Source organism: Chanos chanos, chromosome 14 (genome assembly GCF_902362185.1).
Source record: "Chanos chanos chromosome 14, fChaCha1.1, whole genome shotgun sequence".
Classification (NCBI taxonomy): domain Eukaryota; kingdom Metazoa; phylum Chordata; class Actinopteri; order Gonorynchiformes; family Chanidae; genus Chanos; species Chanos chanos.
In genome coordinates this window covers 321,858-335,000 of record NC_044508.1, presented here as the reverse complement: position 1 = coordinate 335,000, position 13,143 = coordinate 321,858, and the positions used below count along the sequence as shown (strand labels likewise).

General features: G+C 44.0%; 1 non-coding gene across 1 annotated transcript; it reads left to right on the top strand.

Annotated features, from left to right (window-relative positions):
* The first annotated feature begins 9,756 nt into the window (after positions 1-9,756).
* trnas-aga (transfer RNA serine (anticodon AGA)) lies at positions 9,757-9,837 on the top strand. The gene has a single exon. It is a non-coding gene; the product is annotated as a tRNA-Ser (tRNA).
* The last annotated feature ends 3,306 nt before the right edge of the window (positions 9,838-13,143 follow it).

The following is a 13,143-nucleotide window of genomic DNA, read 5'->3' as shown; positions in this document are numbered from 1 at the left end:
CAGGTCCATTTAAGCTATTACACACAAACTCAGGTCAGTTTAAGCTATTACACACAAACTCAGGTCAGTTTAAGCTATTACACACAAACTCAGGTCAGTTTAAGCTATTACACTCAAATTCAGGTGAGTTTAAGCTATTACACTCAAATTCAGGTGAGTTTAAGCTGTCACACACACAAAATCCCTTGCTCTCTCAGATATCCGTTTTAAGATAACCCATCTTAGTACATCAGTTCACACAATGATTTCCTTATATGTACTAAAACTCTAAACATACTAAATCAGAAAACCTCTAGGAAATCAAATTTGTACAAAGACAGTCAACATGTAGCCGCTCTGTCTGATTTCAGTGAACTGTGTTTGATTAAAGTTACATTCTCTCTGAGGCACCAAAACAAAATCTCACAACAAACCACAGAAGCATAAAGTAGATGCTTAATTGTTCTTGATTTTTCTAAATCTAAATCTAAATACTTATTTTCATGCTTATAATTTATAATTATAATTTATAATTTATAATTCATGCTGTCTGCAGCAGTGCAAGATTACCACTGGCCCACTGTCAAACACTATTATCACTTGCAGAGTTCATTTCAGGCTCATCTAATCTGAGCAATGTGCAAACTTTCAGAACTAATGCGAGGAAAGAGGAAGGTTGAGAAAAGTGAGTGTGTGTAAAAGATAAAAACCTGTGTGTGAGAGAGACAATATCCCAACGTCATCATAACTCTCCTCTTGTTCTGGGTGGGATCTGCTCAGGACGCATACACACACACACACACACACACCCGCGCACACACACACACACACACACACACACACACACACACACACACACACCCCTGTGAGGCTAGTGTGGAATGAGTGTGGAGTGGGTGTGCAGTGAGTGTGAATTGAGTGTGAGATGACTGGTGAATGTGGGTTGACTGGGGGTGACTGTGATACTACTGTGAGGTGAGAGTGAGATGTGTGTGTAGGTGTAAGGTTAGGGTTAGTTGTCCTAGGTTTTACTTTTCCATGGCACAAAGGAAAAGGTTTTTGGCTCGTTGAAACTGCAAACCTCTACTCCCCCCAGGGGAGTAATGAATGTAACACACTGCTATAGAACTGCTGAGGTAAGAACATGTTGTTTAAATGCATCTTTGAGTTAAGAATTGGAGTATTAGATATAAATCAGAACTGAAATAATTAAGTTAGTACAAGAGAGACTCAGACTTGGCCAACAAAGGGGAAACACACACACACACACACTCACTCACACACACACACACACACACACACACACACGCGCGCACACATACGCACCCACACACACACACACACACATACGCACACACAAACACACACACACACACACACACACATACGCACACACACACACACACACACACACACGCTCACTCACACACACACACACACACACACACACACACACACACACACACACACTCACTCACACACACACACACACACACACACATACGCACACACAAACACACACACACACACACACACACACATACGCACACACAAACACACACACACACACATACGCACACGCGCACACACACACACACACACACACTCACTCACACACACACACACACACACACACACACACACACACATACGCACACACAAACACACACACACACACACACATACGCACACACACACACACACACACACACACACAAGCACACTTAACGAGACATTCTATTTATGTCTGTCTGTTGTTCACATTCTTTGGTTCTCACTTTGTTGTGACAGTGTGTTAAAATGAGACACAGTTTCCGCTGTGACCAGAGAGACAACTCAAGACAACCCATATTTGACACATAACGGACACTGCTGCAAATGCACACCACAGGGCGTGAAACCGCTTTCTCCAGTACATTTACAACATGCCTGTAATACTACTGGTAATGTCTGAATAACTTTTGTAATCTAATCTGATAAACTGATCAGAACACACTACAAGCATGTGTCAGATCATTAAATAAAGCAGCAACTTTGCCAGATACTGAGACAGAGAAGCGTCTGTGGTGTGTGTGAAGTTTTGCAGTTGTTACTCACAGGACCCCAGGGGCTGGTGTTGGAGGAGGTTTCGGAAATGCTGGTATGGTTGTTGCTGGTGGTTGTGGTGGTAAAGGCACATGTTGAACAGCGGAACTTCCAGCTGTGAGATCCAGGGACGCAAGATTCTTGTCAACAATACGTCCAAACAGTACAATAAATAAATAAGTACAGGAGCAGTTTGAAGCTAATGGAAGTGTGAGTACTATAGGACGTGACGTCTAAGACCTTAGAGCAGGACACCAATTATCACAAAAAAAGACATTTCAAACAAAACTCAAAATATACAGATATAATCAGTGAAACATAACATACATCTGTTCATCTGGCTGATGCTCTAATGCAGAGTTCCATACAGTTATGAAAGCGTATGTCAAGGCTCAAACACAGAGTAGCTTTGGGCCTCGGCGCCTTACGCGGTTGGTACCGTCAGATTTGGGCTTCAAATCCACAAGACTCTGATTCCATGACCCTTACTGCTTCATTATTTTTGCTCAACACATACACACTTTAAAAATGCATATGTACACACCTGAAACTTACATTCATGTGCTGTCCACTGTCAGACACTGTGAGCACTGAGAAAAATACAAGATGAGTTTCAGTTTTACTACTGAGGCAGATACTCACCAGTGTCGCTGAGGGTTTTAAACTTTTGCAGATCTACGTGTGGGGGTCTCTGTGGCTTAGCAGGGCAGTTGCCCAAGGCAGATTTACTTGGCAGGGTCTTTTTCTTTGGGTTAGTCTCATCCCCTCTTCCTGTGGACGAACTGTCAACAATATCAAGTTTTGGTTTAAAACATGTTGGTTTTTGGTTTGGTGGGGGTTTGGGTGGACCTGTGTTTTCAGGGCTCGAGGTTTTAATTTCCTCTGGCTCCTCATCCCTGTCAGTGACGGACGTCTGGAGGGCATTCTGAGCGGAATGAGAGCCTGGGAGTGCACTGAGAGGAGGACCGGATGACTTTTCCCCTGAGGACTCACCAGCCCCTTCTTGAGTAAACCGGGACTGCAGAGCGGCCAATGACGAAGACCTGAGTGGCTTTGGTGCCGGAACCTTCTCTTCAGACACATCAGAGGCTCTAGATGTTTCTGAAGCCCGGGGAGGAAGGTTGGTCATGGTGGAAGGTGGCTTGGGTTGTTTAAAAACAGAGTTGACAGCAACATTGGTTTTGTTTATGGGGGGTTTAGGAATGGGTTTTGAGTTGAAATTTCGGTTCACGTCTGTGGGTTTTAATTTTCCTGGGGGTTGTTTGGGGAGAAAAGGTTTGTGTGTGTCCTCATTGGCAGATTCAAATTTTCTGATCATGTCAATGGGTTTAGGGAAGTCTCTCCTCCCGTCTGCAGAGTTCAGATGAGCCATCAACTCTGTGATGTTGGTCTGCAAGCAAGAGAGAGAAATAGATTACTGAAAGTTTATAATGATAATTTGTTATTTTTAAGTAATTTTCTTCAACAATTTTAGGACATTTATTTAACTTTTTGGACACTTGAGAAATAAAAACGAAAAAAAAAAAGAAATTATCATGTGCAACTGAGCAACTGTTGTAAACAGAACATTGGGATACTGGAATACTGAAATACAAATGTCTGAAAAATTAATATCATTCTTAATCATTTTTGTTTTAATCATGACTCCAAAACAAGGCAAGACATCTCTAATTACAAAAGATGTTTCTGTGAGTAATTCACACTTTTCTCTCCTTTGACTGAAACTCAAATTTAGAGATACAGTTCAGTCAACCCCTCCCTCATAACGCAGACGCCCCAGAGGTGTGAAACACTGTGCCTCTCATCTGCTTCCTGAAAACAAGGCCCTGTGTTTGCCGCTTTAAAGACCAACTTCAGTGTGTAACAACCACTATGAATAAACGGACAAAGCGAACGAAACAGACAAAGCAGTCAGTCACCAGATTTCAGCACAAACAATAAACCATTAACACAACAGAACAAATCATAATATCAAATCCTGTTTTGAAAATACACATAAAATGACACAGCATTGTATTAGGCATGATAATATGTTTACAGTTCCTAACTACACTTTCCCTGTTGCGAATTTTGATCGTCATTTCGGTATAACTAGCATTGTTTTCATGTGTATGTGTCTCTTACAAGATTTAGAGTAAAGTCAGAATCTCTCCACAAACTCCAGATCACATCGGCTGCCTGAGCCAGAGACCAACCAGTGGGCTGTTTCCCAAAGGCATGAGAACCATTGTTAAATGTGCAATTTGACACGACTAAAATCTTTTCTTTCAAAATTCTGATATTTGCTGTCTAATTATTTTCCTACTCTGTCTAACTTTGAGAGATCTTACTGTGGGAAGGTCTCTGTTATGGGTTGTCCTTAGAGAGTAATTAAGACACTGCGACCAGTTGCTTAGTGAATTATGCTTACAACCCTAATGATCATTCGTGCCTTTATTCTGTGGTGATGCATTGTGACACATCACAAACTTTCACAAACAGCCAAACTCACCAGTCCCTTCTCTCACACCATCTGCACTCCCACTCACCTAAAATTGAAATCCCTTAAATCACTCCCACTCACCTGTTGGCCCCTCCTTCTGTCACAGGCACTTACCTGACTGATAGAGAATTGTGGACTTCGAGGTTCAACTACAGAATGACTTTTCAGCCCTCAGCCGCATAATGCTGAGCTGCTGAGTCATATAAAGGAAGTTGTCATGCGCCCCCTTGTTCATTTCATGAGGAAGGAGTGGGTACAGTTCTCTCACGGGCTCATCTGACCACAAAGCTTAATGTGTCTCTCATGTCAAACCCACTGGTTTGTATTGACTTTCAGTGGTCAATCTATCATTGGAATATGAGATCCAAGATGATATTCTCTTGAAAACATTCGTGTTAATTCAATGATTATAAAACAAAACTTTTTCTGTCAGTGACATCCCTGCTGTTTTGTTAGAGTGGAGGTTAGTTTTGGTATTAGTGCATTCTGTGTCTGTTTCTCATCACTGCAAATATTTTATTTTGGACTGTGTTTTATTTAGAATGAATCTCAAGAATTTAAGTTTGTGAGAGAGCAAATAAAGAGCACCCACACTGAGTAAAATATTAAATACTGTAATATACTGTAATGAGTACCAAAATCATCCCTGTCTGTCTCACTGCACTGTTCTCTCTGTGGGTCAGAAACAGGAGGGCCCTTCAGGGCACTACCTAAAAAAACGTGCTTGTGTTCAATTAAATGGAACAGAAAAGGTTCAGTTCACTCAGTGGACTCAGCTTCAGTTTACACTCATCACAACATTCACAGATCACAGATACCAATATCAACCATATCAACCACAGATTACATATGTCAACCGGTCACATCCTGCCCTCCCTGTATGTCTGTGATTCATCTGGGAACACGGTTCTCAAACTATTTCGCAAATAACAGATATATTTTTCCCTCTGGTGTAACTGGAAAGCTGGATACTTACATTTCATTCAGTTGACAATGTAAAATTGAAACACCTCTTCTGGCAATGTAATGTTAAAAAAAAAAAACAAGCGATCTATGTTGAAACACAGCCATTTACAATGTGTAAATGCCACTCCATGAAGTACAGATTAATCTCTTTTATATTGACTAATTCTGCATTTCAGTATTGGACTTATCTTTTTAAGGAAATAATTTTATGTTTCTATTGTGATTTTTTTTAAACTGTTTTCTGTCTGAAGGGTTTTGTGGGAAGACACTAATCCTTGTGGTCAGCCATTTTCTTGTCTTGTTTTGATTGCAGGAAACTGAGTGAAGGCTGTCGAGAGCAATTTGTTCTTTTGACAGTCACATATTTCACTTAGAAGTACGTTTCATTTTATTTTATTTGTATATAAATGCATAAAGGCAGTAAATTACCAAACTTAGACCTGAGAAGCAGTCGAATCTTTGCGTCAGTTATGCACTTAAAAGGTCCAACAGTTAGAGATGTGCTCAATAAAAATCAAAAGACTAATGCTACACTTGTGAAGAAGCTATGCCAGAGACAGATTCATGAGAGAATTCAGCCAAGGGATGAGAGAGACAATGTTGAAGAATTGTTGAGGTATTGTGACTTTCATTGTGTTTAGGGCAAGTACACGTGAAGGAGAGAGAGAGACACTGAGTTTATGAGGGATACTTCTGTACATCCAATAACTGTTTTTGCAAATGTTTTGCAAATAATTAAGAAGAGTGAGAGGCTGAATGAATTCTTTGAATCAAAACAATTTATGTTAATGAAGACAGTAAATGAGGATGGTAGCAGTCTACTACAGTTTTCCACATGCATATTCAAGTCCTGCTGCTTTTGCTGACTTCTCCCAACCTTAGGCGACCAGTACAAGAGCCTGGGTGCTGTCAGATACTTGGTTTCTGGAGAATGTCCATATTCAGCTTCTTCTGGTGAAGCTCTCTTTCAGCCAAGACCAACCCCAAGGCATCTTTCTCCCGATGGATTTTAAGAGCTCTGCGCCCAAGCCTCTCTTTTTTTAACATCTAAGGCTCATAAAGAACAGGGGGGAAAAATTGTCCTACTCTGACCAGTCAAAGCAAGCTCCGAGAGAGCATAACAGCGGTGGAGATTGTCAGACCTGAAACACATTGAAAGCAGTAGCTTAAGGAGCAGGAGAAAAGCGAGTCGGCAGATTGTACATATTTGGAAAATTTGCAAAGGCACAAACCTTCCAAATTAACTCTCAGGATTTCTTTGAACATGGAAGATTAAAGCCATTTGGCTTTGAGACCATGACTGTTGGACTGCACCAGGGGCTTCAGGACTTCACTACGACTCCTAGGTTCTTCATTTTCTCAATTTTACTGCTTCCCCAGCCTACTGTCATGCCTCAGGGATTTTGTATGGTCACTGCCAGATGACGATCACCCGCAGTGGGGGTCTCGAGGATGGTCGAGGTGAACACACCCTGGAACTGTGCCACAAGCTCCCACAGCTCTGGCCGTTGCGCCAGGCCGAGCCCCTCTTCGATATGGACCTCCCCCGCAGCCTCTAGAACACAGGCAGACAACAGAGGGACAGGCTCAACTCAGCACTTGAGGAAGTTGACATAATAAAGGTGCTCCTGCCTCCATCTTTCTTGCTGGCAAACTTGGTGTGTGACCAGCCACACCTTTGCGGCATACGTGGATGGCTCCAGCCAGGAAATTTCAATTTGCCCCGGGCAGGAGCACAAGCACACAATCCCCAGGCTGGAACTCTTGCAGCTGGGCTGGGCGGTTGTAGGCTTGCCGCTGGGCATGCTGGGTCTGATCCATGTGCTCCTGCACCGTGGGCATCACTTTCTCTATGTTGTCCTGCCTCTGCCGCATCTTCTCTGGGATCCCAACCCTGCTGAAAAGCAGGAACAACTCATGTGAAATGAGTTTGGATGTGGACTGTCTGAGGTGAACTGCCTCTGGATAGCGGGTGCCATAATCCAAAATGACACGGATGTACTCGCCACCCCTGGCCGATTTTGGCAGTGGACCCCACAGATCCATGTCTATACTCTCAATTGGCACCTCCATGATGGGAAGAGGGATCAGGGCACTGAGGAGCAGCGCTCATGGAGCCACCCAGTGACGGGTGGGACAGCGCTGACAGAAGTTCTTGACCTCCACTGTCAGTCCTGCAGGTGAAGTCACAACTGCTCTCATGTCTCCAGGGGTGTCATGGGTGAAGGAGGAGATGTGAGTGAGGCTGCTCTTTAACCCTGGGGAGGGGTGCTTTATTTCAAATTTAGTGCAAGGATAACAGATGAGGTTTGCAGATCAAGTGCTGGATGAATGGTGCTCAGGTGGCTTTAGCGTGACACTGTGGTGTTGGGATAGGTTGTCGGCTATGTGGCAGGTGAGCGACAGTGCTTGCGGTGGCTGGGCCTTCGGGGTCTCGGTGCTAGGGCTGGGAGACGGGTCACTCTGAGTCTGGAGAAGAGGGTGTATACACGTTTGCTTTATCTGCTGAGTTTGCTTACCTCTTCTCAGACTTGTCCTTTTAGCTAGGAATCAACCAGTTGAGTTGTGCCTCCTCTGGATGTCCCCCTGAAAAGCCATGTGCCTTTGTTGGTGTTTTGGAAGGTCATGTGCTTTTGTTGTTGTTTAGGCTGTGGCTATCGCTGTCCCCAAAAGTGTTACTGAAGTTGAGCCGCTCGGCCATAGTTTGACGCGGCACTGATCACGCTTCCCAACCCATCCCCACCAGCAACACCACTACCAATACCACCACCATCCCCAAACAACGAGCCGGTCTTCTGAAAAGGGAGGCAAGGGGAGTGGCCTTTACCTGTCAGATCTGAGCAGCACCTATACATCCGAGACAACCCATCCATATTCCAATGGGATGGCCCAGTGTGATGCTGTACCGTAAGGGGAAATCCTGGAGTTCCGGCAACATCATCCGGGCATGCAGCAGCAAAGTCTCAGTGAGGCTAGAGGACAATGGTCATCCTCTGCTGGAACGTGGCAGGAGCCCCATGGACACCAAAGGGAAAACTCTGTACTCCCTGGTGTTAAGGGCACCTGCCGCTTCTTGAAAACTGTGAGGGAGTCAACATCCCGGATGGAGTTGGGCAACTCCAGAGTCCAGTTTGTGACTCACTGCTGCAAGGTGGTGAAATCCCCAAATGCCATTTGCTCACGGACCGTGGCGGGCGGGACAGAATGTGGGTCACGATGAGTCAGCGGATGTATGGACGCACGATTCCACTGCCTAATCTGAAAGCCAGTACCAGGATGTAAACTTGATGCTGGCAGATACAGGGAGCCATTGTGACGTGGGTGTGATATGTGCCTGCTTTGGCTGATTGAAGACTTGACATGCCGGTGCATTTTGAACAATCTGGAGGAGGGGTTTAGTAGCTCATGCTGGTAGACCTACCAGGACAGAGCTGCAGTAGTGCAGTGGCTGGGCCAGAGAGTTGGTCAGCGTTACTTTGACAGATATGGTCTGATTGTCCTGATGCTGTACAGAGTGAATCTGCAGGATTGGGAGATTTCTGCAGTGTAGTCTGTTAAGGTCAGCTGGTCATCAACCATCATTCCTAAACTTCTGGCAGACTTGGAATGAGGCGGGAGTAAGGAAGAGCCGCCCTGGAGCTGAGCCGACTGATGGCCAACTGAGTCCCGTTCCACTGATGCCAAGGTCAGAGAGGGTGGCCAGGAGGATTTGGTGGTTAACAGTGTCAAAGGCTGCTGACAGGCCTAGAAGAGTGAGAACAGATGACTTGGAGGATGTCTTTGCTGCCTGTAGGTCATCCACAACAGAGACCAGGGCAGTCTCTGTCGAATGACCATTCTTGGAGCCAGACTACAAATAATCCAGCAGGTTTTTTCTGCATCAGAACGTGATTAACCTGGTTGAGGACAGCTTGTGCAGAATTTTAGACAGAAACAGAAGGAGAGTGGTGCGTTGATGATCTGAATGAGTGCTGGTTGAAGTGTGGGAGAGACGGCTTGTAATACATATCCCATACCGTCTACAACTCCTGTAACCTTCTATATCATAAATCTTTTACACTGTAAGCTTAATAAAGTGTATACTGTAAGGAGTTTCATAGGCTATTAAATCGAATAACTGTGGACTCCTTCTATGCTATATACATCTTTCTTCTATGTGCCACCTGGAGGAGGATGGGATCCCCCCACTGAGTCTTGGTTCCCCACGTGCTGCAATGACGACTGTGGCTGCAACTGGTATTGGGGTAGTCGTGGCCGAGTGGTTAAGGTGATGGACAAGAATTCCATTGGGGTATCCCACGCAGGTTCGAATCCTGTCGACTATGCTTGCTGAGTTCTACCAAACCTGGGCAGGCAGTTCAGGAGCCTATTTGTGTTGTTTCAGGGGGATGGCTTTTCCTTTTCAGCCCAGACAAGAGGCTTGCTTTCTGCTCATGGATTTAAAAAGCTCTGCTCCAAAACTGGTTGTTTTTTAACAACACCAAATGCCTGTAAAGAACAAGGATAAAAGAACTGTGCTACTCTGACCCTTGCAGTCAAAACAAGTTCCAAAGCAGCATAACACCAGGGGAGCCTTCGACTGACTGAAGACCAGATGTGCAGTAGCATCCTCCTCTCCTCCTACTCCATTTTGCCATATGGTATGAGGCACTGACACGGAATCATCTGCCACCGATGAAGAGACAGCCAAACATACCCCCTATAGCATCTCTGTAAAAGAGGATCTTTATGCTCAGTGCTGCAGGAGAAAAATCCAATATATAGCAGACTTATTCTGATGGAGGTGCACTCAAGTGAACTTTCCATTTTATAAGAAAGGCAAAAATGGAACAAAGAGAAAAACTTCAAGCCTGGAGATGCTGTCTTTATTGTGTGCCCCTTTGCACCTAGGAACTCTGGGATGGTGGGAAGAATCACCAGTAACACTGGATTCAGGGGGTACAGTCCATGGTGCTCATTTACAGACAAGGACTAATACAGTGGAAAGACCCATCACAAAGTTGTGTCTACTGCATGAAGTAAATTGAGAGTTGTGAAATACCTGCCCATCCAGATGGAAGTTAACTCAGATGGAAGTTAAGAACAGTCAGGCTTTAATAAGAAGGCCTTGGACTCAGAAGCAGTGGGCGATTTGTAGGGGGGTGAGGGGGGATGCCATCCCCTTTGTTAGCTAAATGACCAAAATGCATCCCCCTTGTTAACCTGCCATCCCCTGTATACTCTATGGAGTAGCATCAGTGACCATTGGGGCATCCCCCCTCTTAAAAAATAACAAATTGCCTACTGCTCAGAAGAGAGATCAAGGAGAACTGTGGAAGTTCTAGGAAAGTTAATGGCTCTAGTTTTAAGTTGGTAACTAACATTCTGCTCACCTAGTTAACTAGAGGCCAGGAGTGTGAGAGCCATTTTCTAAAATAGAGATTAATTTGGCAAATCTCTGATAGATCTTATTGCTGAATCATCACCAGGAAAAAAATCTATGACTGGGACAACCTCACAAACTGTCCAGAGAGAGAGAGAGAGAGAGAGAGAGAATAAAATATTTTAAATGTAAAGTTCTACATTAGTTAAGACCTATGATGCAGTCAAGAAAAAGTGTTTAATTGAGCTTTAATACCATTTAGTTTAAGAGGAAAGCTGAAGGCTGTTATGCAGATGACACCTAGCTGTACCTGTCCTTCCCTCCAGAGGACACCACAGTCTCAGCACAGATTTCTGCATGCCTCACTGACATCACAGCCTGGATGAAGGAACACCGCTTCCAGGTCAACCAGTCAAAGATGGAACTTTTTTTCATCCCAGAGAGTCCTTTGATTCAACACTTTACCGCCATTCAGCTCAGCTCATCATTATTACTACCTGCAAAGTTCACCACAAACCTGTGGGTGATGGTGGATTACTAGCTAGCTGTCATCATATTGTGGTAACCTCCCAACCTTGCAGATTCACTTTGCACAACAATCAGACCATATCTGTCAGAGTACGCAGCCCACGTCCTTGTCCAGGTACCTGTAATCTCAAGATTGGACTCCTGCAGCTCTCTTCTGACAGGTCTACCAGCGTGTGCTATCAAAGTACTGCAGATGATTCTAAATGCAGCAGCATGTCTGGTGTTCAGTCAGCTGAAGCAAACACACATCACGGCCCTTTCATCTTCCTCCACTGGCTCCCTGTGTCTGCCTGCGTCATGTTTAAGTCCCTGATGCTTGCATTCAAAGGAGCCATCAGAACTACGCCTACTGACCTCTGGTCACTCATCAGGACCCACATTCCAACCTGCCCATTACGGTCCATGAGGGAATGATGACTGGTGATTCCATCACTGTGCAGTAGAATGTAACAAGCTGGTCTCTTCTCATGTGCAGTTCTTTGATGGTGGAATGAGTTGCTCATTTCCATCAATCTGCAGACTCCCACACAACTTTTCAAAAGCATCTTATAGCTGAACTCCCCTGCAAAAAAAATCTTACCACTACACCCGTGAACTAACCCATTCCTTTACATTCAACTGCTTCCCTCCTGATAGCTCAAATGGCCTGTGCTCCACTGTGTTACTTGTGTCTCTATGATGCATATGAACTGGCACTCCCACACAAATACTCTCTCTGCCAATGCTTACGGTGACCTGTGTCCATTTACTTTCTGTGACGTAGATTTCCTAAAATTCTATGGTGGGTATTACCCAGCATTTACTACTGAGACACTCTATTTCCAAAGGCAAACGAGAGAGAGAGAGAGAGAGAGAGAGAGAGAGAGTAAAATATTTTAAATGTAAACTTTATTTATTCATATTTTGTTCTACCTATTGCAGAAGTGCAGCTGTTTTGTTGATCTCTCCACTTGGCACATTCACTGTTCATTTCTAGGGTTACCCTAACCCTAGTGTAAATGGCCCTTCATTCCCTCTTTATTATTACCATAACTTGTCCCTGTTTAAGCCCTTTCAACACCACCCTGGTGTTTATTACCGTTGTCAATAATCTTGTGTGACTGTGTTAAGGTGTTTTTTGTTTTTTTTTTTTACCATTGGAAACATCAAAACCTTTTAAAGAGTTTATTCATGTACATAAGATGGCGTCAGCAGAACCAAACTACACAAATAATTAAAGTGCTGGTTCCCAGTTTAACTAGCAGCAATATAAATGGAGCAATTTGATACATTACAGATGAGCATGCTCTTGACATGCATATGCTGATGTGGAGATGTACGTTTGAAAAGAAGAGATCCAATAAATTGACTCTCATTGAATCATCAGACTGCCTGATGCTGCAGGTGAATTCCACAGAAAAGGTCTCCACACAGAGAGAATGAGTTTGGCATTGCTATGCTCAGATCACAGGGTGATGAAGCCCTTTAGACCAACCTGGACAGCAGAAGGTGAGATAGACTCAGACTTCTGTCTAAAGCTCATAGAAAGTAACAAATTCCAGTTTCATATCCCCTGCATGGCTACAAACATTTGAAATGTTTAAAAGTGGTATGTTTTTAAAACTGAGCAAACTACCTGTCTAGGTATAAACTCCTTGGACGGGTAAGGGTGTATCGTATACCGGATTCTAAACTCCAAAGCATGGACTATCAACATCTTAGCAACAGAGAAAACAGAGAGACCACAGGTTACTGAATAACT